Here is a 24,201-nt window from a genome sequence, read left to right as displayed (position 1 = left end):
AAGATTGTGGTTTGGACTGAAATTGAACATACCAGTAAGAAACATGTATTGATATAAATCGGTTGTTATAAGCCAAATACAAATTATTCCAGCAATCATTAAAGCAACCGAGAGTACGAAAATGTATGAAACTGCATGTTGTAATTACTGGTGCTATCTCAGTGGTTAATATTCAAAGTTCTCTATTCTGGATATTATTAATAAATATTGATTTGGAGACCAGAAAAAGAACTTCTCAGTATTAAAAGCAGTTTAGCTGTATTTACACCAAGACAGTTCCCTTTTTTTTTCTGCCTTGGCTGTATCTTTAGACCCCCATCTAACAGCAGCTGTGATTTATTTTTAGCTTTTTTTCTTTGCATATTTAAAAGGGTGTTTCCGTATGGTGTGAAGCATAAGCTAGTGTAGCAATTAACTGGCAGAGAGATTGAGCTTTACAATTCCAAATAAGAAGTCAGAAATTAATTTCTGCTATGAATCAAAGACATCTACACAAAGTGAATAGTACGCCTCTACTATACACGTATACTGTAGATCTGTCCATTCTAGGGACTCAGTGGAGTATACAAACTGAATTCAAAAGAAGACATCTACCAGTGCATTTAAATGCCTGTAACACCATAATGCTAGCTGAGTGTTGTAGGTTTGTCTTTTAAATTTGTATTATATAAATTGAATATTGCAGAAATCAGCAATATCCTTTCAGAAGCACTACCCTGTACATCTAATGGAGCATGATCCAAAGGCTACATTTGCATCTAAATACAATGATCCATGCAGAAAATATCCAGCTTTTATTTATAAATTACAATGAGCTTTTCTTTTTCTCCTCAGAATTGTTCTCTTTAAAGAAAAGGAAGCTCCATCTTCCAACAGATGATGAACAACTGGATTCATATTGTTTGGAGAAGGTACAGTGATCTTGCCAGTCAAGATATGTTACACATAAGGAGTTATAAAACTGTGACTATATAAACAGTTTTACTCTGCCATTTTTAACTAGGGAAGCAGACTTCAGTAAATAAATGATGTGGGTACAGAGCAAACTCTTTTTACACCGCATCTTAATTAAGAATTAATTAACAAGCCCTCATAAAGAAATAATTAATTTCTGGATCTTCTTTGCTGTTCTGTTTTATTATTATGAACAAATCTCTGGGGTTTCTGCCCTAAAAGACACAAAAAGCCTTTACAACTAGAGAGCATCCTGATGTCTTACTTGTGCACATTAGAATTTTAACAATATACATCACTGTATCTTTTTCATACATATAAAAACCCTCACTGTCTGGTACAGTCCTCTTTCAGGCAGTTAGTTTCAGACCTCAGTGCCCTCATCAGCAGGGATGGGGAAGAAGGGTTTTGCTTCCCTATTCTGTTTTGCTCATTTATGGTGGTTTAAAAGGCAGGAACTTTAAACTAGTTGAGCATCTTCTCAAGGCAGACTAAGATTACCCTAGGTCTCCTTCAAGCCCTTCCAAACAGGGCTCCCCTTTACACAGCCAATTCATAAAACAGCAGTAAAGCCTGCAGAGACCCAGCCAGACACAGAAACCTGCCTTCTCAACTCATGGCACTCTTTCCACTCAAGCTCCCTGAGCCCTCAGCTATCACTTCTGCTTGGCCCCTCTCCAGGCTGGATTAGATGCACCCAGCGGGGACAAGCTGTACCCAGCCAGAGCCCCTCTGCTGCTTTCTAGCTCAGAAAGGGACAGAAAACCAAGTTGCCTGCAGTGCTTAAAAATGAGGAACGTGTTTGGGAAACACCTCAGAAAATAGTGGTGTTCAAACAATTGCCTAGCCTCATAGCAAATCTCTGGCATGTGGGATAGACCCGGACTCCTCTTCATCATCTGCAGCCACTCCTTCTTTTCCTGTTCCTCCTGAGTATGTCTGCATTGCAGTCGTTGTTCACAGAAACACTGCCAGGCTGGGTTAAGCTCACTCAACTCCTGCTAACTGCTGCTGTAGCAGCAAAAAGCCCTGTTACAAATTCTGCTTCAGCAGATTTGTGTATGGCTTTGTGTTTTAATCTATCTGCAGTACAATTAGACACTTCTAAAATTGAAGGTCCATAGTCTGTCAACAGAGCTGAGCACCCAGGAATTCAGAGGATCAGACATTTATTTAGATGCAGGTATTTGGGCATCTATGTTTTTTTTTAAAAAAAAGCCCAATACAATTTTGTGAAGTTCTGTTTTTGAAAAGCTAATAATTATATTTGATAATTACATTCCTATGATAAAGACTACCTTTCTGCTTATCTCTGCTCAAATACATTTTTCTAAACAAAACAAGCTCACCAACCTTTTTCCTCTCAGTAATCAACAGTTTCCAGTATCCACCTTCAAGGATACAGGTAAATTTGTATATATCTCTCTCCAAGGTCTCTTTCACTGTCCTTACAGCTCTGTTTATTCCAGGCTCTCCAGGGACCTGTTCCTTATTTTACTCCCTGCAATGCTTCTCTGACAGTGGCAGAAATGGGAGAAACTTGAGAGAGGGAATTGGGATTTGTTACTCCAAAGCCAGGACAAGTTTTGATCAAGCTTAGACAATCCAGGACCAAAGCCTCTGTGCTCTGGTTGCAATACTAGAGACTTCCCTTATGACAGCGGGAGGACCCCTACACTTTTGTCCCAGTTCTGTGGAGGATCAGGCTCCTACATACTGCTTTACATCTCTGGAAGATTTATTGCAGGCTGAAATTTCTCCACCACCACAACACAATGCTGCAGGCGTGTTGCAGGACACACAGCACAACCTCCATCAGTAGTGCATCGGTGTGTCCTGACTCACGTGCATTAACCTTTAATGCATTTGGTGTCTTCCCAACATCCATGCAGATACAAGACACGAATGTGTTGATCCTACAAGCATGAATCTTCAGGGTGCCATAGGCAGAGGCATGCTCTGCATTTAGTATTCAGTTTGTTTGAATAGCTTGTCCTCCTCCCATCTTTCTCACTACATGTGGTCCTGAGAGAAGTCCTTCTGGGGAGCAACCATGTATAACAGCTGGAAAGGGCCACTGCTTTCTTCATTGTTTTGTGAAAACACGCAGCATTCAGGGCCAGATGAGGACATGGAGGAGGAGGTTGCTACCACATTGCAGGATTAGGAGCACAGCATGGGACAGGGGCTGGCAGGATGACAAGGAGGAGGGAAATTCCACCTAGTACCCTCCGTGAATCCAAGTCAAGTGCACATGCATCTTTGTACCAAGGTGTATGCTGCATATCAGCTACTTCAAGCATTCATGTCATCAAATAATGATGGCCTGACAGATTAAAAACATGTCTTCATAACACAGGTGTCTGGTATCAACTTGTGCTGTATGGTATAACTCACCACTTTCGTTCTTCAATTCAGATGGCCAGAGCAGAGCAGACCTGGAGTTTTTTGGAGAGCAAAGGGAACCAAATTCCTCTGTTCCTCGACCAACAAGCGCCTCCCACACGATGTCTGTGGCACTGGTACTAATGCTGCTGTTGCTATGTACCAATGGGCTTGCTAAGGAAATTAAATCTCTGGACTGTTGAGAAAGGTTTCATTGTTCATTCATAGGTGATTAATTGTTTACATGACCATCAAATTGCCCTCTGAGGGTGTGATGGGAAAATAAGTCCTGATGATAAAGTACACTGTCAAAATTGTCCTCATGTAGTTTTAATTACTGTGGGTGTTAGGCATAAACTCTACTCCAGCAGACAATTATTCCACATATATTTTATTGCGGGTCTAGATGTACACATAAAATTAACTGATTCAAAATGGAATACACTGTTTTGACAGCCAGTTTTTGCTAAGGAGTGGGCTTCTATCATTAAAGGAGGGAGTATAGCTGAAGTAATTTATGAATGACAGCTGGAACGTAGTACTGAATAGCAATGTGTAGAGCATGCTAGATACTGAAAATTAAAAAAAATACTTTTTATCATCTCTTTGCATATAGGTGGTGGCACAGTCAGGAGCTATCCTTTCATCCTTGTAGGCACAAACTTAATATGCAAGAAATGAATTAATATGTTGTTACACAATTTCATCTGTGGGAGAGCCATGCCTTTGCTAATATAATAAGAAAAGCCTATCTTTCAGTGTTTCTATCCATGGCTTACTCTGGGAAGGTGAAAATGTCACTAGTTCTCTGTGAGCTATACCCCCCAAAAGAAGAATTCCTAACACAGAGATGCCAAAATACATGCCCTTGTCGGAGTAGACATGTCCTGCCCATTCAAAATCTTACCAGCCACTAGAGCACAGCTTCTTCTTGGTGAGGTGTAGTTTGGACCCAAGCCACTTCTGTCTTTGTTGGGTTTGTCATCTTTCAGCCTTGAAAGGAAAATTTGAATGTGTCATCTTCCAAAGATCACCCTGGTCATAAGAGTGGCCATGTTGGGCCAGATCAAAGGTCTGTCTAACCCAGTTTCTTCTCTCCATCAGGGACCAAGAGAAAATGCCAAAGGAAGGGCATGAGAGAAGGACAAGCACATAATGATATTTCTCCAAACATCTCTCCCAGCTTCTAGTGTGTTGTGGCTCAGGGACTTCCTTAGCTGGAGGTGGTATTTAATAGCCTATTAAATTCACTCAATAGTAGGTACTTAATACATAGCATGTACTTAATAGCCCTCAATAGATTATTCTTGGATTAATTTATCCCGGTGGCTTTTTTACCCATGCACATTTTTAGCATCTCACATACCCTGTGGCAAAGCATTTCATAGCTTAAACTGTACCCTGTATGAAAAATATTTCCTTTTGTTAGTTTTGAATTTGCTGCCCGATAGTTGCATTTGTTGCTTCTTCTTATACTGAGACAAAGAATGATCGTTCCCTGTTCACTTTCTGTGTCACTCTTGACTCTGTAGACTCCATTGTTTCCCCTCAGTTCTTTCTTTCTTTCTTTTTATCTTCCCTTTCTCCCTCTGTACACCTTTTATAGTTCTACTTATACATATTGAGATAGGGAGACCAGAACTTCACACAGCATTCAAAATGTGGATCAATATTCTGCATAATAATAATTTCTGATTTGTTCTTTATTCCTTTTCCTAGTAATTCCTAACATTAGACTTGCTTTTTTTATCACTACTGCATATTGAGCTGACATTTTTAGAGAATTACTTATTTTAAAATCTCATTCCTCTGTGGTTCAACTCACTCAGAATCCATCATTGCATATATAAAGTTAGAGCTGTTTTTTTCCCCATGTTCATCACTTTACATTTACCTACATTGAATTTCATCTTGCATTTCATTACCCAGCTTATTCATTCTGTATCTGTTTAGAGTTGGCCTTTTGCTTTCCTGCATGAATACCTTAGCATCATCACACAATGATACCCTACATTTCATCACTCAGATCAGTTATGAGTATCTTGAACAGCACAAGCTCTCACAGAGATCTCTTCAGGGCTCTATCTCCCCGGGGTGACCTCTCTCTTCTGTGAAAACAAACCATTTATTCCTACCCTTTGCTTATTATCTTTAGAATAGTCATTTAACCAGGTGAGAACCAATCTTTTTCATCCCATAATAGCTTTGGTTTTTAGGAGCTTTTGATGAAAAGCTCTTTCAAATAGCTTTTGAAATTCCAAGCAGAATATATCAACACTATGAGTTGTCCACATGCTTGTTGACTTCTCCTCATGCTCTAGTACATTTTGGAGACATGATTTGCCTTGCCCAAAGAAGCGTTCACTCTTAATATATTAAAGTTTTGGTGCATCCACTGATTCTGTTCTGTAGAAAAGCTACTATAAATTAATTCTGTTGACCTCTTGTATAATCTCCTCTACAGGCCCAGCCATGCCATCAGCATGAATTCCGTATCTGTGATTTTCCTTTGGGTCTCTTGCATGAGCAACGAAATATTTGTCAAAGATGACAGTTAAGCATTGACCTGGACACCTGGATATCTCACTGAACTGTGAATGGTCATTTCTCAGAACGATTTTTCCAGGTTTACTGCAGATTTGCACAAGAATCTGTGCAAAGACTGCAGCCACTTCACCTTCTTCAGATTTCTCTATGGCTCTAACAGACACACAGCTTCCCTCACCCCCATCATCAGAGTGATACTGGCATACATGCTACTGTGTTCATTCTGGGTCTGATTTATATCATTTCCTTCTTGAGCTTAATCTGTGGGTGGGTGTGCTAACAGTGATGCGCTGGAGGTGATTTCTGTTGTGGGCAGTGGCAGCTGAGGGCTTTGAGCACACCTCATGCAAGTGACAGTATCTCAAAGACCCAGCCCAGTCTGGGGTCACAGCATTCTTCTGCTTCTATCTCTGCAAGAAGATTCTGGGACAGCAGCTTAGTTACTCCTGGCTCACTGGATTCTATCCCAATTCTATGAAAAGCAAGAACTGCTTTTTGGCTGCTCTCCTTTTATAAGCAAGAAGGAGGTAGGTCCCTGGAAAGGCCCATCCTGTGAGAAAGAGTGCCAGGAGCTGTGGTATTAATGCTTGCTAGACTTACCTCCATTTTCATTAATAGATCAAATATTGTACCCTCTTCATCTCCGTAACTGTAGAATTTTTAGACCCAGAAGGAGATTTTTTTTTTTTTCAGTCTTTTAAAAATAACCTTCTCCACAACTCTACTAGAAAGATCGGTATTTTATAATGGTAGTGTCTACACATCTACATTAACATTTCAGTTCAGAAGTGAATCTTCTGATCACACTCAGCCAGATGATTTGGTTGTCACCCTGGAGTGGTCTTGGAGGGCATGAGATGAACTGCTTTCAGATGAAACTAAAACAGAAGACACCTAATGGTGTCAACGACAAATGGGCATTCAAACCATAGGAGCAGACTAGACCTGGTCCAGAAACACTCCCTGAAAGATGCAAACTTCTGGTGCCATTACATAGTCATATGACAAGCCCTGTACAAATACATCTTCCTCATATGGCACGGACACTGGGTCTCCAGCACCAACCGCTTTGCTGTACAAATCACTCTTACTGTTAGATATGTCTATAGCACATGGAGAAGTCAGTGGCAAGTCACTAAAATCTGCTGTGCTCAAATGACTGAGAGGAGAAAGGAAAATAGTTTAGAAAGAGCCCTCATCTTCACAGTGCTGAGAAAAACCACAAGCACCATGTTCCCAAGTGCAAGATTATCAGCTGTCACACTCATCTGCCACCACCCCTGATGGAACCGCCTGTGCAGACTGCTTCTATTGCTTCACTGGAGGTGTTTGTTTGTGGTTACACCCACCTGTGTCTCTGCTATGAGAATCACAACAAAAGCATCAAAAGGAAGGAAGACAGAAGCGACACCGCTACTTCTAGACTAGGGATTCTAGTAACAGAGACGAGAAGAGAATGCTGCAAATACATTTGACTGAACATTTCTCAGGATGAGGTATTCTACAAGAACTAGCCCAGAAAAGTCGTCACTAAATGTATTTAGCTGACAATCAGTTATATTTGTGTGGTGAAATCCATTTTTGGATTACTATCACTTTGAATTCTTTTGTACCTAAATTCGTAAGAGCAAGTCAGAACATTAAGCCTTTCTGATACAGTTAGGATATTGATTTGCATATAACCATAGCCATCTAGTTCCCTTGCTATTTATTCTCAATTTTAAATGTTTGCAAAATTGCAGCCTGTTTTAACTGTATTTTGAAGTAGCTGCAGCTGTGTAATTCAACTACATGACATGTTAGCAAAGGGCACCTTTAAAAGAGTTGAGTAAATTTTAAAAATGTGCACATCTTTTCTCAAGCTTTTCCCATTCTTCTCAGAAATCCCATGTGCCAGAGCCTCAGGTGGAAGAATGCTCAATAGCTTCAGTAAAACTACCTTGATTTGCACCAGCTGTGAAGCTCAGTTGTCAGCACCAATCCTGAACTGCTCCCAGCCAACTACTTATTTCACATGCAACTGTCTGCTGCCATAACACAATCACATGGCAGTTGGTGTGGCAATACAGTTTCCTCATACCAAATGCAAGTCTGCAGCAGTTGCACAGAATATATTCAACATAGATGAGGTTTAGAAAAGGTGATTTACCCGTGATGCCATGTAGAAGCTTAGATTTTCAGGCAGTGATCTGATGAAACTGTTAAAAAACAGGAAGCTCTGGTGAGCAGGCAGCTGTTACTGTAAAAAAGACTTTTTAAAAACACACAGATAAGGTAAAGATCAGCTAGATCTACATCCTGACAACAAAGGTAAACTGTAGGTGTTGGCAGTCACCAGAGCATTTGCTAACTGGGAAGAAATGTGGACAAAATCTCATATGTGAGATATGTTTTCTTACTGAATTGCTGCTCTATGCAGATACATATTGTTTCCTGCTTGATACCTCAAATAGAGGTGGATGAAAGAGCAACAGTAATAACATTTACACATATTTAGCCACACGTTCAGAGCTCCACAAGAAGACTCCTATATTCTAACCTAAAGCCAGTAATGCTACATAACTGGTTGGATGCTTCTCCCAGGCGCTGCATCCACCAGCTGATGGTGTGACTGTACATGTGAAGTCCCCCCCATAACACACAAAACCCCTTTGTCTGATGCTATTCATTCTGGTAACCATTCCCGGTCAACCAGACAGGTGTCAATCAAACTAATGCCTCTCAACACAAAGCCAATCTGTCTATGGTTGCAGGGTTTGAGCCAATTTAATTTAATTTATTAGAGTTGAAAGGAACCTTTGCCTCTGTGACAATGGGTGAGACAGTTTGTAATGATTCTCATTTAATTGATGAATGTAGACTTGGCACTTGACAATTAACCAGATGCATTAAGATACTAGGGGTGAAATCCCAAGAGGATTTCACAAGCATCTAAATGCTTCTAAGGTTTACTTTCCTATAGCAAATTCATCTGCAGCCTTTCTCAGTTGGGCAACTGGAGCTGTTCAGCTGTGTCTCACAGAAGCTGCGATCCTCCACTCAGAGAAATAATTTTTCTGGGCGGCAGAAGGACCCAAGTCCCATCTCTGCTTTCAGTGTGAGACCGTGCTCAAAATATACAGCCTAATGGCAATTCTGTAATCCTGAGTAGCCCTACACTACATAGACCTTTTGCAATTTATGTACCTATGCACAAGTGAGGAACATTTAAGTATGTATTAGCCACAAAAAGCCTACAATAAATTAATCATCCCACACAAGGCTATTTCGAAGGAGAAATGTTACTCTCTGGAAAGACTTTTCTACATGTTTTCCTAGTGCTATAACTTAACTTGTTTCTATAGTTTGTCCTTTATGGTTGCCTGATTTACCAACCCACTTTGATTAGGTTTTCAGTGTTAATTAATACACATTTTCAACCCTTCTAATCACATATTGCTCAAGGGTGGTTATTCGAGAGTCACAGATTTTATATCCAGAGTGCACCATTGCACTTCAGCGTAACTCCCTAGGATTTTACCCTTTAACTCTGGGAACACAGTGCTAAATGCCTCTCTGCTGACTGAATGAGAGCATTTTTTAAAGAAGGAAATCTAATTGTGATTTAAAGATTTAATGTGAGAGAGAAGCGAACCACATCCTGTCATAAGCTGTTTCACTGGTCAAGATCTACATTTTATTTTTAGCTCGAACTTACCCAGCTCCATCTTCCAGCCACTGAATCTTTGTTAGGACTTTGTTTTCTGAACCATGTTATTTATAGCCTGTGACAGATCACTTCAGAAATCTCCTCATTTACAAGCTAATTAGATTTTTTTAATAGATACTTCTATCTCTCTCACCAAAAAAACCCTGGAGAACAGCTTTGGTCCTCTTGCTCATGCCTCTATCTCTCAGCTGTCTCCTGATCTGCACAGAAGCTGCTCCTCACCAGCACAGTCCCCTCCTTATCAGGAAAAAACCTTCTGAGGCCATCAGCCCATCGCTGCCGTCCCCACTTCCCACTCTGCCAATTGCCCCAACAGCACCAGCAATGGCTCTTGGTTGCTACTGCCGTTTTCCTGTAGCCTTTCTGGTGTGTAGTCTTCAAAGCCTGGATGTTATTTGAGTAACGGGTCTGTCACTGCTGTGTTTCTTCCTGTCCATCTCCTGCTTCTTCAAGTCCCCTGTCAGTCCTCTGAAGCCACGTGCCCCACCAGGAGCTTGTGTCCACCCATCACCTAGGAGGTCACCTAAATCCTCTGCACAATCCCTAATCTCCCCCATCAGTCCCCACTTTAGGCAACCTATAGTTACTTGGATGTTTCTATTTTTATTTTTAGTTATCAACACATAATTTGTGGTTTTTTCATCACATTAGTCCAACGGTTTATAATTCAATGGGAACTGTTCTGAGTGCACCTCCATGCAATACATGTAAGCTTAGCACTTTTGTCCCTGCTCTGTCCTCTGGTGTCTGCTCTGTCCAAAAGGGCTTTAACATTGTTTTAAAAAGAGTTTACATGTTTCATTATGTAATGTAATGTTTACATTCATTCTGACATACTTCAGATTTGCTCTCCATCCTTCCCTCCTTTTCCCTACCCATCTCTCTGCCTGCAGCCTACGCTTTCTGCCTGCCAGCTATAAAGAGATTTTAGAATTTTAAAAATAGCTATTTAAAAGCAACAAACCAAGGCTGAAATGAAATACAGCAGGGAAGAACTGGTCTATGGAAACTCAGTAAGTTAGAATATGCCAGGGCTTTCCTGCAGGGTTTTAACCATGACTTTGCATAGCTGCATATACCTAAATCTATACATTTCATTAGCTGAACCATCACTATGAGAGGTCTGTCTTTTATCTGAGTATAGCTAATTGCAGATTTACTTTGGGAAGAGGAATCTCAGATATAAATTAATTTAAACTAAGTTTTACTACATATTCTCCTGTTTCCATGAAATTTTATTCTCCCATCCCCAGAGTTTACGGGCTAAATCTGGATTTAGATGCCTCTGTTTGAACAGACAAACTCTACAGATTTTGCCCCATGGTATTTAATGAAAAATAAAATGTCATGAGGCCTTTCCCTTTAGAAATAATCAGTTGAGAAAATATTAGTGAAGATATATTTGTGTTCAGACTGTCCCCTGCAGTGAGGTTAGGGGGCATATTCATCATATACATCAGGATTAACTCAGTTTCTGCTGTAGCACTGCAGTTCTCTTCAAAATGTATAGCCACTGACCTACTTTTCAGGAGGCTTGGTGAAAGTCACTCCAAATCCTTCTGGCGTTTCAGCACCATAAAATTGTAATGTTTTACTGGAATATAGCATCTTCCAGAAACGGCAAATAATACAAAGGTGAGTGACAAAATTTAATTTGGAACCTTGATGTTGGGAAACCGATGATAATTTTCATAACGAGCACACCCAAGGAGTGAGCTGACATGGAAGGCCCCTACTAAAATGCCCTATGGGGATTGTTCTCAAAGGGCAGTCTCTGCGTCCCCAGAGATGTTATAATCTTTGATGACCTTCTTTTTCAGCTTTTCTCCTTTTTGTAAGAAAGTTACTGGAAGACTCTGGGGGTTCCCCTCCCACTTTTTTCTTCCTTCATGCAAAATAGCAGCTTTACTAAAACCAGGCTTATGTGTGTGTAGAATTATGCCAGCTGCATGCTGCACAGCACAGTCTATCTCAGTTAAATATACTAATTCTTGAGGTCAAAATAACACCAGCTTTGTCCATAGGCCTTGCTCCCTGCTAAGGCAGTTTCTTGGGAAGGCAATGTTGGAGTATTTACCAGCCTGAGAGGGAGGTGGTGAAAGCCCAGGACAGGCGTGTTTGGCACCTTCTGCCATGGTTCGCATTCGTGTTCTTTGAGCTGTGCATGCGGTAGATGAAAGCTGTCAAACGAGGTGGTATACAGCATAGAGACATGGACTTTTCACCCTAAAACAAAGACAAAGGAGTACCCGACTCTAATGCCAGCAGACAGAGACATGTGAGCTTATGCAGAGCAAATCCTTAATCGGTCTCTTAAACACAAGAAAGACTTTTCATAAATTAAACCCAACCAGATTATTATCTGAAGCTCTTTAAGGATTTGCTTCTGATTTTATTACATCAGCCTCAGTGAAAAGTGGAGCAACATTTTCTGTAGCTGCGTTAGGAACTCCTGAAGTATATTACAGCAGAAGCTCGGGCAGACATTGTAACTGCCATATCACTACCACTATAATGGTAAAACATCTCCTGCATTGCTTTAGCCCTTTTGAGGATTTGGTGAGGTTATTAGAGAGCATGTTTCTGCTTCTCTGTGCTGGCCGCACAAGGGCTGCCCCAGAAAAGAGGGCATGAACGTAACACCCAGGCAGTTCAAAACCCACATTGATTTGTCTTGCCCAGTAATTACATTAATATCTCTGTGGTACAGTTACACAGTATAGGGGAAGGGAAGAAAAAGAATCTGGTGAATGAAAAAAGGGCACAAGTAAGCAAATCAGTGGTTACACTGTCGCTTGAACGATATGTAGGGAATTGCATATTGTTTCTTCATCGGCTCTTCAGATCTGGTCACCAGTTCAAGGAATTGAGAACAATATTTAAAGTAATCTGCATTTTTATAAATAATGCTGGGTGATAATTGATATAAACACTATGATAAGTCAAAAAGTGGTGGCACCAGCACAGCACTGAATGAGGGAGCTGAGTGTTTCTGCACTGCTGTGGTTTGCTGCGGCCAGAAGGAAAGCCTCTGTCTGTGTCACCCCGTTGCTGTGGTTATGTGAAGGAAGGAACAATTTCTGCCCCAGAGACACCCACCCCCCCATCATTCCCAGGCCTTGTCTAGGCTAACGCTGCATGGGAATTCATCTGCTGGCATAGGAGAGGTGTTAGGCACAAGAGACACAGGAGGACAACCATGGCATATGCCAAACACATTACCTGGTTTTATGAGCAGGGAGAATTTTCCTTCTACTACCCTACCATATAAGTTGGAGACAGGGAGATCAGCTTTTACTGGAGTTGAAACACCCACCTGCCACCCCACAGAAGTATCCCAGAGGATAACTCACCATGGAGCGTGCAAGGTTGCAAAGGCAGGAGCGGGCTATGTGCCCTACAGCATGGAAGAAAAGTGTCTGAAGATGTCAAAAAAGGGTTTGCATCCCAGCATTGTTCCAGCCAACACAGGACAGCTGACTGCTCTCTAACAGGTCCCTTGGAAGTGAGCTAATGCTTCCAACCGAGGTATCAATTTGGCTTATTTTCTTTTATACTTGCCTTGTTACCAAAAAAAAAAAAAAAAAAAGAAAAAAGAAAGTAGCAGACATTTTGGAGAGTGAATGTTGCATAGTGATATAGGGTAGTATCTGCCAGTAGTTTAAAGAGACTTCAGAAAATTGAGGATTAAATGTCTTTCCTAACATTAACACTGTACTAAATCAAAAGCTTTACTCTCACTGAATTTGAAATAGATTTAGCTATATATCTGAGCAGATAGCCTTTGAAACAGAAAGGCCTTTTTATCAAAAAGGAAATAGTTCCTGAGTTTGCCTGGGGCATGTTTCCTTCCACAAGATTTGAAAAGGTGGGAAAAGAAAGTAGAAAAACCTTTCATCTAACTTATTTTAAAACACATATATTACATTTTTGCATTTCAAATAACAACTTGTTTAAAATGTATTCTGTCTGTAATTTTTCTCTATGTAATGGGTTTTGTTTGCTTCTCATTTTAAATACATCCCTGTCTTGGGGCACCTGAAGTATTCATTTAGCTCAAAATTAATTTCTGCAGTTTTAATTAATTATGGTGCCTGTATTAAAACAGAACTTCAAGGTTATTTTTAAAACCCTTTTTCCTTATTGGTAAGATACCAACAGAGAGGGGAGATATACATAGACATAAAAATAATTCTTGAGGCTCAAAATGTGTTTATTTGGGTTTTTTCAGGTCTTCCAGGCTTCTCTTCTGATTGCCTGACAACTCAAAGCCATCCAGAGAAGCCTGAAAGAAAAGCTACTACAGAAGTAAATGGTAAAAGACTGTATGAGAACTGGACTCCTTGGTGTCACAGCTGCACACCATGACTGGCTCAGCTCACCCACCTTGGGCTGCTGCTGCTTTTGGAGGGACTGATGCCCCTGTGGTCATTCCCCCCTCCTGTAGCCCTTGTGATGGCGCTTCTTGTGAGGCAGACTGCCACAAGCCTGTCCCATGCACGGCATTTAGTCTGCCATGTAGCTCTGAACCTTTAATTTGACCTCCAGCTTCCTGGGAGGGGAGGTGGGAAAGGTCAACCACTTTAGGCTGTAATCCTTCAAACCTCTTCCTAAATGCAGTCAGCTGTGAAAAGAAGCCATACATTGGTGAAGCATTTATCATTCAAATCGAGCATTCGGCTGGACTCCTTCCACTCCCCAGGACCTGACCACTCCCTCGCCCAGACCTTGAACCAGGGAGACAGACCCTGTACTTTCCCGTCTGGGGTGGGAATTGGCTGCAGTGCCTCATCCACTAATTTCTGATCTCAGAGCAGGACAATTTTCACCTTGAGAAATGTAATTCACCTCCTGCACCACCACAGGTCTCTGGACTATTACTTTAGTGTCCTTCTCCTTCCTGCTTGCCGTATTTTTCTGGTGTCTTTGTGAGTAATAATTAATCATTCTTAGCCTAAAGGCAAAGAAATTTTTCTAGCCTTCACAAAAATCAACCTTTTACCTCAGCATGTGAGAGAGTGGCAATGGTGCTGATTTTCCTTTCAATAATTTGTCTTTCTTTTTTTTTTTTTTTTTTTTTTCCAAAAAGCTACTTTTGAGCATTATTGGCCACAATATGTTCAGGTTCGTTACACTTGGCAGGTGGGCTATTAATTGAAATAAGCATTAGTGAATTCGGAAAATCTTTTTTACTCAGTTCCTCAGGCAGGTTTTGATTTGCTTCCAAAGGCTTGCTCTGTGGTCAGGCTAGACGTTTGTAATGGGCTCCTCTGTGGTAACGGCTTGGATTTCTTGACAGGTTTTTTTTTTGGTGCGTTTTTAAGAATCATTTCAGCTTCTCTGGACAAGATGCAGCAGCATCTCTGTTCATATTTTGCAATGCAAAATTAGTTCTTTATTCACCAAAGCCAGTAATACATCCTGAACTTTGCTGCAGCAAACTGAAATTGTGTAGTTGTCACATTTTTAATACAAAGAGTGGGAGCTCAGATAGACTAAGAAATTTGCATGATGCTTGTGGCTGTCATTAGAAGCCAGTCTGCCACCCTAGTAATTACATTCAGATGGGTTTTGGTCAAACTCACTACATTGTTTCTCCTAGAAAATGAGCACTATGATCCTATGTGTTCTTGAACAGCAGTTTAAAAAATATTGATGGAGGACAGTATCACAGCAGTCTTAAAGATTTTATTTAAGGAAGTTATGCAGAAAAAAAAAATTATCGAAAATAGTTTGTAACTGTGAATGTAGACAGTCATTATTTTTAATACTAGCAACCAATTTTCTGACTGAATTATTCATATGCAAATTTCTAATACTTGGGAAAAAAACTGATTTTGATGTGATTTTCTGAACCAAAATATTTTCTCAATCAGTTACGGTCATTAGTTTTAATTTATTATTTTCGTTCTCTTTCCCAAACATCATCTACAATCAATGCTTCAGATGAATCATTAGTACCACTTCTCCAGTTTCCCATCAGCATGCTGCAAGTCTGATGGATGAAACTCAGTTTAAGGGTGCAAGTGTTTTCCTTTGTCTCATTCAGGCCATTCCTAAAACTAAAAACAAGTAAAGCAGTAAAAATAGCCATCTTTTCCAGTAACAAGTCAAGATATAAAGAACAACCAAGTGCTCCTGAATAGCAATACCGAAGCACTGTCAGCTAAAATGCTGCCATGGACACCTGCTCTTTCCCTCTAAAAATAAATTGCTGGATTGTGTCACCAGAATTGATGAGCCTAAAAAAATCTAATGTCTCATGACAATAGGATTCCTGGGTGGAAAGCTGTGTGTGGAAAAGTGCTGGGCAGATGCACTGCAGACCTCGCTGTGCTCCCTTGTAGCTGTGCTGCTGAAGAGTAATCACAGCCCTGACAAGGTGCTCCAAGGCTGGCAAAGTGAGTCAGAAGCCACTGCTGAGCTGCCAGAGCCCACCTCATGGTGGGGAAGACCAGTCATTTGCTCAATCTGATCATGGGTCCAGGCGCTGCTCAGCAGGTACAGCAGCTCCTTTAGTCTGCTCTCCTTCCTTCCTGATGAGAAGCATGGAAGTGGGCTTCCCAGACAGTAGCATCACAAGTAATGACTTTGCCCATTTAATAGATTTCTCTCCTTTGGAGAAAACCTAGGCCCAACGCTTTTGTCAGGAGATAGCTCACTTGCCTGCAAGGTCTCAGCATTTACCAGGAGGCAGAACTAATAATGACCGTCTCAGATAAACTGGCCACACTAGGAGCCATTCCTTTGACAGAACTATTTTACACACCTTAACCATAATGCAATTTGTCACTGATTTCAGAGATGCAGCGTGTAGCCATCCAGGCTTTCACAGGATTTTTTTGGCCTGTAAAAAAGTTCTATTAGATTATTTAATATGTCCCCTTGCCGGTGGCAGCTTCTTACTGATGTGCTCCTTGAGTGGAAGCAGTGCTTTCCCACCAGTCCCCAGGCCTCCTTTAAAGTCCCCTTCCTATCCCTAATGGCTTGATTTCCAGAGGTGATGGTACCCTCAGGTCCTTTTGCTCCTTAAAGAAGTAGGACTGCTCAGACCTCTTGAAAACCAGGCCAACAATGTACATATAGAGGGGTAATTGTTATCTTTGTGGGCAGCTCCAGGCAATGTCATAACACGCTCTGTTAAGTGAGGACAAAGTCCACACTAGATGAAGTGGGTGGATGAGAGGCTAGGAGTGAGGCAGGACTGGTGTGAAGAAAGAAACACAGGTCAGCCTATTCAGCTTTTTTTCCCAGTGTGCAGGGGGAGGGAGCTGAGTGCGGATGAGCCTCTCTCCTCTGTTGCAAGGCAGATACAGCACATTAAATCACACAAAGTGGCATGGGTGAGGGACACTGGAAGGGCTTGTTTAAACCCATGGTACTTCTCTGCATTAATCACCCATGACAACTTTACACTTGCGTAGTTTAAAATTGCATTCTTTTTATAGTAGGTTTGCTTATCCTATACACAGATGATAATTAGGGAATATACCTCAACATATCTTCAAAAGATACTTCAGTTTCCCCAAACTGCAGAACCCTGCAGGCTGAGAACTCAGATTTTTCCCCAATTACTTACTAAAACTTCTTTAATGAGTATTTCTACATGAATAAGAGATGTGGAACTAGGACCACACTATTTATTATATAAAATAGAAATTAATTTAGGGATTGCAGCATACTGCAGAGCTGCCTGCTCCCGCAGAGTTTGTGCATTCCTGGGTTAACATTTGTAAATTGACCTCTAAAGCTGCATCTATGAGCACCTAAGCATATCCAATGGCTTGCTCTTGCCATAAGGGGGAAGTCTTGTTCCTTCTCCTCTTCCTTCTCCTCTAGCCCAGTCCTCTTCCCAGCCAAAGACCCTGCCTCCTCACTTGTGGTGGCTTTGGAGCTTATTTGATTTGCCTGTGAGCTGATTCAACTCACTGAGCCAGCAGAAAACTAGGCAGCTGTTTCTTTCTGGGTCACGTTTCTGCTTGGTTAGTGAACAGCACTGGTGAGTGAGGGGCTTCAGTCATTCACAGGTAGCAGAGCTGATAAAACAGATGATGGAATTGCATGGCTGGGAGCAGGGCCTCCTTGTTTTGGTGGAGGTGAACTTGGTGCATACCATCCAGTGAAACTGAAACCTAAGGTGTTTAAATTTGAGCACCTAAATCCATTTTAGACATCTGAAAACGCAGTTTAGTAAAATCACATGCTTTTCACAAGCGCAGCTGAGGCCAATACTGTGCATCTGGAGCATAACACCTCCAGCAACTCCTCCAAGCCCCGCTGCCCCCCTGCCTGCCCCTGCAGCTCCTTCCCAGGGTGGCCGGCCGGGTGGCCAGGGTACTGGTGTGCCTTCACCAGGAGCTGGGCTGGGAACTGATCCAGCTGTAAAACAACTTCTGTAGCCAGCTCACTGACAGAGTTGCGCCGGGATGATGAGGGGCTGTGCAGGGGCTGAACAGGGGACAGAGATGGGCTGTTCCAGCCTGGGTCAGAGCAAAGCTTGTACGTGTCCAGCTGCTCCATGCTGCTGCTCTCCCAAAATGTTACAAGTCAAAGGCTGTGACCTCCAGCAGCTCGTGTGCCTTTTGTGTCAGCTATTTCTGTGTTAGCCTGCTGCCCCAACTACTACCAACAACAGCCATTGGGGCAAAAGGTTAAATTGCGTGCTTGATTTTTCCTGGTTCTTGAATGGGAAAAAAAAGCAATGGAAGTGCCTGAGATGGAGGGTGGGTCACTACTATGTATGCACATTATTCTTATGTTATTTACATATGATTATACTGTGAGGTTGCATAACATAGGCTTGCAAGGTTTCAGCTGCCCTTCCTCTTTTGGTCCCTTATGCTATTTTTTACATTCCTTTGTTGCATTTTGACTCATGCTAAACTGTAAGGCCCTTGTGGCAGGGACCACGTCATTTATGTATCGGCGCAATGCCTCGGATAATGGAGCTCTAGGAGCGATGGGGGCCTTTGGGAGTGCCTGTCACAGAAATGACAGGAGGGAATAGTTTCACTGTTGTGGAGTGCGGAATTAATCATGTCTGAGTGTTTGATTTTTGCTAGCCTTTTTGAAGGACTTCATCTTTGCCTCTTGCCTACCCAGTTCCTTTCCCTCACCTCTGCTGGCTATCTGTTGCCTTTATGCTCTCCCACCTACCCCTCCATTTTGACTCCATAGCTGATCTTTCACTTTTGTCAAGAGATAGCAGGCTGCCTCCTTTCCTTCATCCTCTACATCTCCCCTTTCCTTCCTGATCTCTGCCTGTGTGCTGAATAGGGCTGAAAATAAAGGTTAGTTAATGAGCAAATCCCACTTCCCTAGATTTAAAAGAGAAACATATAATAATTGTTTTAATCCTAAATACAGAAGAAGATAAATTAAATCAAATGGTATTTGGAGCTGAAGGGAAAAAGGGAGAGAGGAGGTGGGAGAGAAGAAAGAAAGAGGCAAAGGAGAGATGCCCCTCTCCTTTGGAGCTGTCTTCGGCTTTGTTTACATTTGAACAGGAGTATAGGTTAAGATGAGAATATAAATTGTTATGGTAATACCCTTTTTATACTATATGTAGTGACTCTTGTTCAAAAGCAAGTGTATGGTTTTGATTTTTTGGAAGGTTTTTCAGCTAATTAAATCCAAATAAATTAAGTATCTGGAGGACTGGGAATGTCTGCAGCAGGTTTAAAGAGATGGAAAGTTCCTGTGGGTTTCAGTGTACTGGCATGCTTTGTGCATCCCTTGTGAAGACTCGAGGAAAACTGAATTTTGCTGATGACATCAAACTGTGCCAAAAGATAGAGCTGAAGGGGAGTAGCTGCTAGAACATCGGTTCCCAGTCTTTTTGGACCTACACACTACTGTTACTCTCCAAAATTTCCTACAAATCAAAATGTTATTCCATACTTTAAACTGAAAACACTGCAGAAGCACCAAATGGCTATGATGGCCTACCAGGGCTTTATAGGACATTGATGATTCTCTAGCAGAGCTGGGGAACCACCGGTCTAGAATGAGGGAGGACAGAGGTAGAACAAAAGTACTCCACGTGTGCAAATCTTCATTCACTACAATGACAAGAAACCAATACAATTGGAGGGGAGAGAGTTAAAGTCATTCAGATAGTTGGGTTCATTGTGGAGTCACCATGTGGGATATGGATGCAGATGTTACGGGTTTCACAAAGCCTGCTTGTAACTAGTGGGAGGATTTGACGGGAACTCTCTGCAAGAAGGACAGGCAAAGGAAACCAGAGAACAAAGTCTGAGAAAAACATCATTAGGTCAGCTACAATGTGCCATTATAGTGGCATGTTACGAACAGAGAAGAAAAGCAACACCAGATTGGTAAAATGACAGTAATCAGCTGGATTTTACAAGAGCTGGCAGGCTACATGATAGAATAATACACATTTTGTTGTAGGAGCCATGTGGACAAACTGAGATGGGCTGGACTCTGCTAGACATGGACTATGTCGCCCAGTGAGGACAGAAGTTGTTGGACAAAGAGCTTAAAGAAGTCTCAGAAGAAAAAAAAAAACAATAAGCAAATCAACAGAGGAATCCAACAGCTGGCAATACCGAAAGATGATGTGAAGAAAGGATCAGCTCTGAGGATTCATTGGATGGATGTGCATGGAGATAATAAACTGAGATATAATCTTGCCAGAGATGAAGTGAAGATGAAAATGCTGATGGTACTGCTGTATTTGGATTATTAAACAAAAAAAACAACAAACAAGCAGACAAACTTCCCAACACTTCCCTGCATAGGTAAATCCTTGCTTGGTAAGTATCAAATGCAGATTCAGGCTCAAACCTTGAGCCAGCCCGTATGTGATATTGGTGTTGCTGCAGAATGTAATACGGGGTTTGAACTTGTTCTCAGGAAGCAAGAAACTCACTGGGTGTTAGGTCAGTCCTTACATCTGGGTGGAAACTTATGGTAATTGTGCAATTTCCCTAAAAAATCCCCAGAGATCTAAGGCATTTTGCCTTTGCAGACTTTCCTGCCTTTGCTCTTACAGTGCTTTTCACTCAAAGTCCTTGCACGCCCCTACATCATGTAAAATATGGTTATTTCTTTCACTTAAAGACCTTGGTACAACATTAAAAAGCCACCAATAACTATGTGGAGGTCCCTTTTGTCGTAATACCCGTCTTCATTAGTCATGCTCATTTAACGGGGGAAAAAAAAAAAATAATAGGACGCCGCGATTCGTCCTTTTTCCCTCCTTTCCCAGCCCGGCCACCGGAGCACCCTCCAGCCGAGCAGCTCGCAGACGGGGCGCCCGTATGCAGCAGCCGGGGGGGTAGCGGTGGGGGGGGGGGGGGGGCGGCTCCGGCAAGCGGCTGCAGCCCTGGCCGCCGGCCCCAGCCCTCCGCCCGCTGCCGGCGGGCCGACCTGCGCTCCCCGCTGCTCGGGGGCGGCCGAGACACCCACCCCCCCCCCGCCCCGGGGCCGCCGGCAGCGGCGCACGGCGGGCAGCCCGGCGCCGGCCGGCGCCCCCGTGCCCCCGCGGAGCAATGCGATGCGGCGGCGGCGGCCGTGCCCCGCGCAGCCTCCGCAAAGGCGCGCTGCGGTGCGCGGGGGGGCGCGCAGGGGGCGGCGGGCCTGCGCTACCGCCGCCGCATCGGTCGCCTCCCGGCGCCGGGCGCGGGGACATGCGCACTGCCGCGCGCCAGCCCGCGCCGCGCTCCGCGGCCGCGCTCAGTCCCTCTCCGCCGCCTCCCCCCGACCCTCCTGCCGGGCGGAGGAGGGGGAGGGGGGAGGAGGAGGAGAAGGAGGAGAAGGAGGAGGAGGGAGGGGAGAGACGCGCCGCAACTTGCTGCTGCTCCTCCCTCCCCTCCCTCCCCTCGCCGCGCCGCTGCCCGGCCCCTGCGGGCTGCGCTCCGCGGGCAGCGCTCCGCGGGAGGCGGCATCCCCGGGCGCGCCTTTCCGCGGGGCCGGCGCCTCCCGGTGAGTTGGGGGCGGCGCGCGAAGTTGTCGTGTCCGTGGGCTTTTTTTTTTTTGGCGGTGTGTGTGTGTGTATGTGTGTGTGTGTGCATTGCTGTCGCTGTCGCTGCGGGCGCGGGTCGCTGCGCGGCTGCGGGAGGCGGGTGGCGGAGCTACCGCAGGGCTGCGGGGCTCGGCGCGCCGCGCACCGCACCGCAGGGCTGCCCCTGTCCGGCCGCGGCGGCCGTTGGGTTATTGGGGGGATAATTTGGGCAGGGGCGGTCACAGGTGCGGGGCACGGTCCGCGGCGGCAGGATCGGGCCCCCGGGATCGGCTTCCCGGGCGCAACGCGGCGGCATCCCCCGGCGGCGGGGCTCCCCGCGCCGAGTGCCGCGGGAGTCGGTCAGCAGTCCCCTTAACTATATTTTCATTCAAATCCTATTACATGGTGACAGTCTCCAGTTTGTTTCACCGTGGCATCTGCTCGTGGTCGTGGAAACTCTTAAAGAGGGAGGGATCGCCGGGGGAGAGCAGGGGCTGCTTCTCAAAGCGTTGCGAAGAGAGCTGCTAGCACAAATTAGCCCTTGCTCATCATTTGCCGTGTGTGCTGCTTGGGGCATTTAGTTCCCTTAGTGCTTCTAAGAGGGGACAGAAAAAACTGGCAAACGGTCATACCAGAAAGTTGTGTAGCTTGAAATGTTACATACGCTAATGGACCCAATTATCTAAATAAACAAACACAGTGATTTATAGGTGTCTGAACTATAATGCTTTGAACGATAGAGCTCTTTAACCTTTCTTTCTAATCTGTCCCTCAGAGATTTGGTTTTAAGGAGAGTAATATATCATCTGTGGTGGTGAATACTTGAGTTGATTACATTTGTAAAAGGAATGGCCTTTGAAATAATACTGAGCCATTAAGCGATAAATGCAGAAAAAGAGAGAGAGAGCAAAGATAAAATTTTGGCAGAAAATATTTTCCCCCTTCGTAGCAGCCGTGCTCAATTAACTTTTATCCAGGGTTCTTATTTTATTAAATTAAACTTCAAAAAAATAAGTGTGCTGTGTGAAACCAGAAGCAAATCCTCCTCAGTCCTCTAGAAGTCTGTCTGTGTTGCAGTTAAATGATGATCAGGGCAGTGTCTGTTAAGAGAATTTGCAGAAGCAAGCACTGCTAAAGATACCCAGTAGGTAAATGGAAGTATTCATTGTATTTGTTTCTCTTAGACAATACAGAAGCAGAAATCTCAAATTCCAGGGTTTCTCATTTTACATCTTTAAAAATGTCGCCCTGATAAGTATACCTATATGTGAGGTGCACAGCTTCATTACAGCAAAAGTGCCTCCCCTTACTGGAAAAGTGATTAATTCAGGTGTTGTCTTACTTAACAAGGGCCAAATTCTGCAGCCTGTGGAGCATCTCCTGTAAGGGGTGTCTTTCACCCTCGTTGGAAAAGAAAATAGTGAGTACAGTATGAGCAACATCTTGTAGGCCTGAAGTACAAGAGTGATTTTATCTTTAACCAGTATTTTAACACAGGATTTTATTAACATAAAATCAATATTCAGGTCAGCAATGGGGATCTGCAACTTTTGAATGAGAAGCTGATCTGAAAGCAACACATTGCTCATACGAGTAAAGGTTGTAGGATATGACACTCAGCAAGCTCACCTGTCCTTTTTCGGTTCCTTTTATGAAATGCCATTTAATGAGGAAAAGAAACAGATAATCCATTGCATTTTAAGGCACAGTGCTCCTCATAAGCCTCATCACCAGGCATTTGAACGTGAATGTTGCTTTAGATCATGTATTGTATACAAATGACTGCTACTAGATAACTTAAGCTCTAAATTTATCCTACTATTAAAGTTCTATTGATCAGAAAGTGGCAACTGGATTTCAAGTCCTAAATAAGAAATGCTCAATAATCTAGAACTAATTTATATTTTAAGAAGCATTGTTCTGAGGAATCCACAAGAAATGCAATCGAGTTTTCCTTACTGGCTATGCGGTAGCATTTAGTTAAGGAGCGCTCTTTCCTGGGGCAGTGTGGGCTTCATTGACACACAAAGGAGTTAAATCTGTTTCTCAGCTCATTGATGCTGGTGGTAGAGTGCTGTAGAGTTCAATGACTGGAACAGGACTCAGTCTTTTTCCTTCCAGTAAGGATGGGAATGGAGAATGGAGAGGCTTTTTCAAAGTAGTTCCAACACCGTATCATTTGTAACTGCAAAATATAATGTAAGAATAAGATTAATAGACCAAAAAAGCTTGAAAACATTGTTTAACACTTAATTGAAACAATAAATCATTCAAATAACATTACCCAGGCTCTTATAGCAATGCCTCTGCTTCCAGGTGTTGAGAACGGAGCAGACTGCGCGCGTGGGGCGGGAGGGTAGCTCAGCCCCAGAGCGGTGGCGGGAGGGCAGGTGTCTTGGGGCCTGGTGGCCATGCTGCAGTTGGGAGGGAGCCCTGGAGGGAGCCCAGGCGGGGTGAAGGGACGGAGTGTGCTGGGACTCACCCTCTCACACAGGTTGCCAAACTGGGACCGAGAGAGCCCCCTCCCAGGTTTGAGTGTGTGCTGAATGGATGGTAGCTGCTGGCCCGGGCCCGGCGTGGAGCCAGCAGGGACGACGTGCTGACTGAGGCCTGGGTTGTACAGCCTGTAGCTTGC

The 24,201-nt window shown here is 43.3% G+C and overlaps 1 protein-coding gene across 4 annotated transcripts in view; it reads left to right on the top strand.

Annotated features, from left to right (window-relative positions):
* Nucleotides 1-21,429: 21,429 nt before the first annotated feature.
* The window catches only part of PAG1 (phosphoprotein membrane anchor with glycosphingolipid microdomains 1), a 116,606-nt gene continuing 113,834 nt past the window's right edge, over nt 21,430-24,201 (top strand). For all 4 annotated transcript variants that reach the window (XM_074883563.1, XM_074883570.1, XM_074883554.1 and 1 more), the window contains exon 1: nt 21,430-21,547. The gene's annotated coding sequence lies outside the window, so the exon portion shown is untranslated. The remainder of the gene's footprint in view (nt 21,548-24,201) is intronic.

The sequence above is a fragment of the Strix uralensis genome, chromosome 1, assembly GCF_047716275.1.
Source record: "Strix uralensis isolate ZFMK-TIS-50842 chromosome 1, bStrUra1, whole genome shotgun sequence".
Classification (NCBI taxonomy): domain Eukaryota; kingdom Metazoa; phylum Chordata; class Aves; order Strigiformes; family Strigidae; genus Strix; species Strix uralensis.
This window is presented reverse-complemented; position numbering and strand designations above follow the sequence as displayed.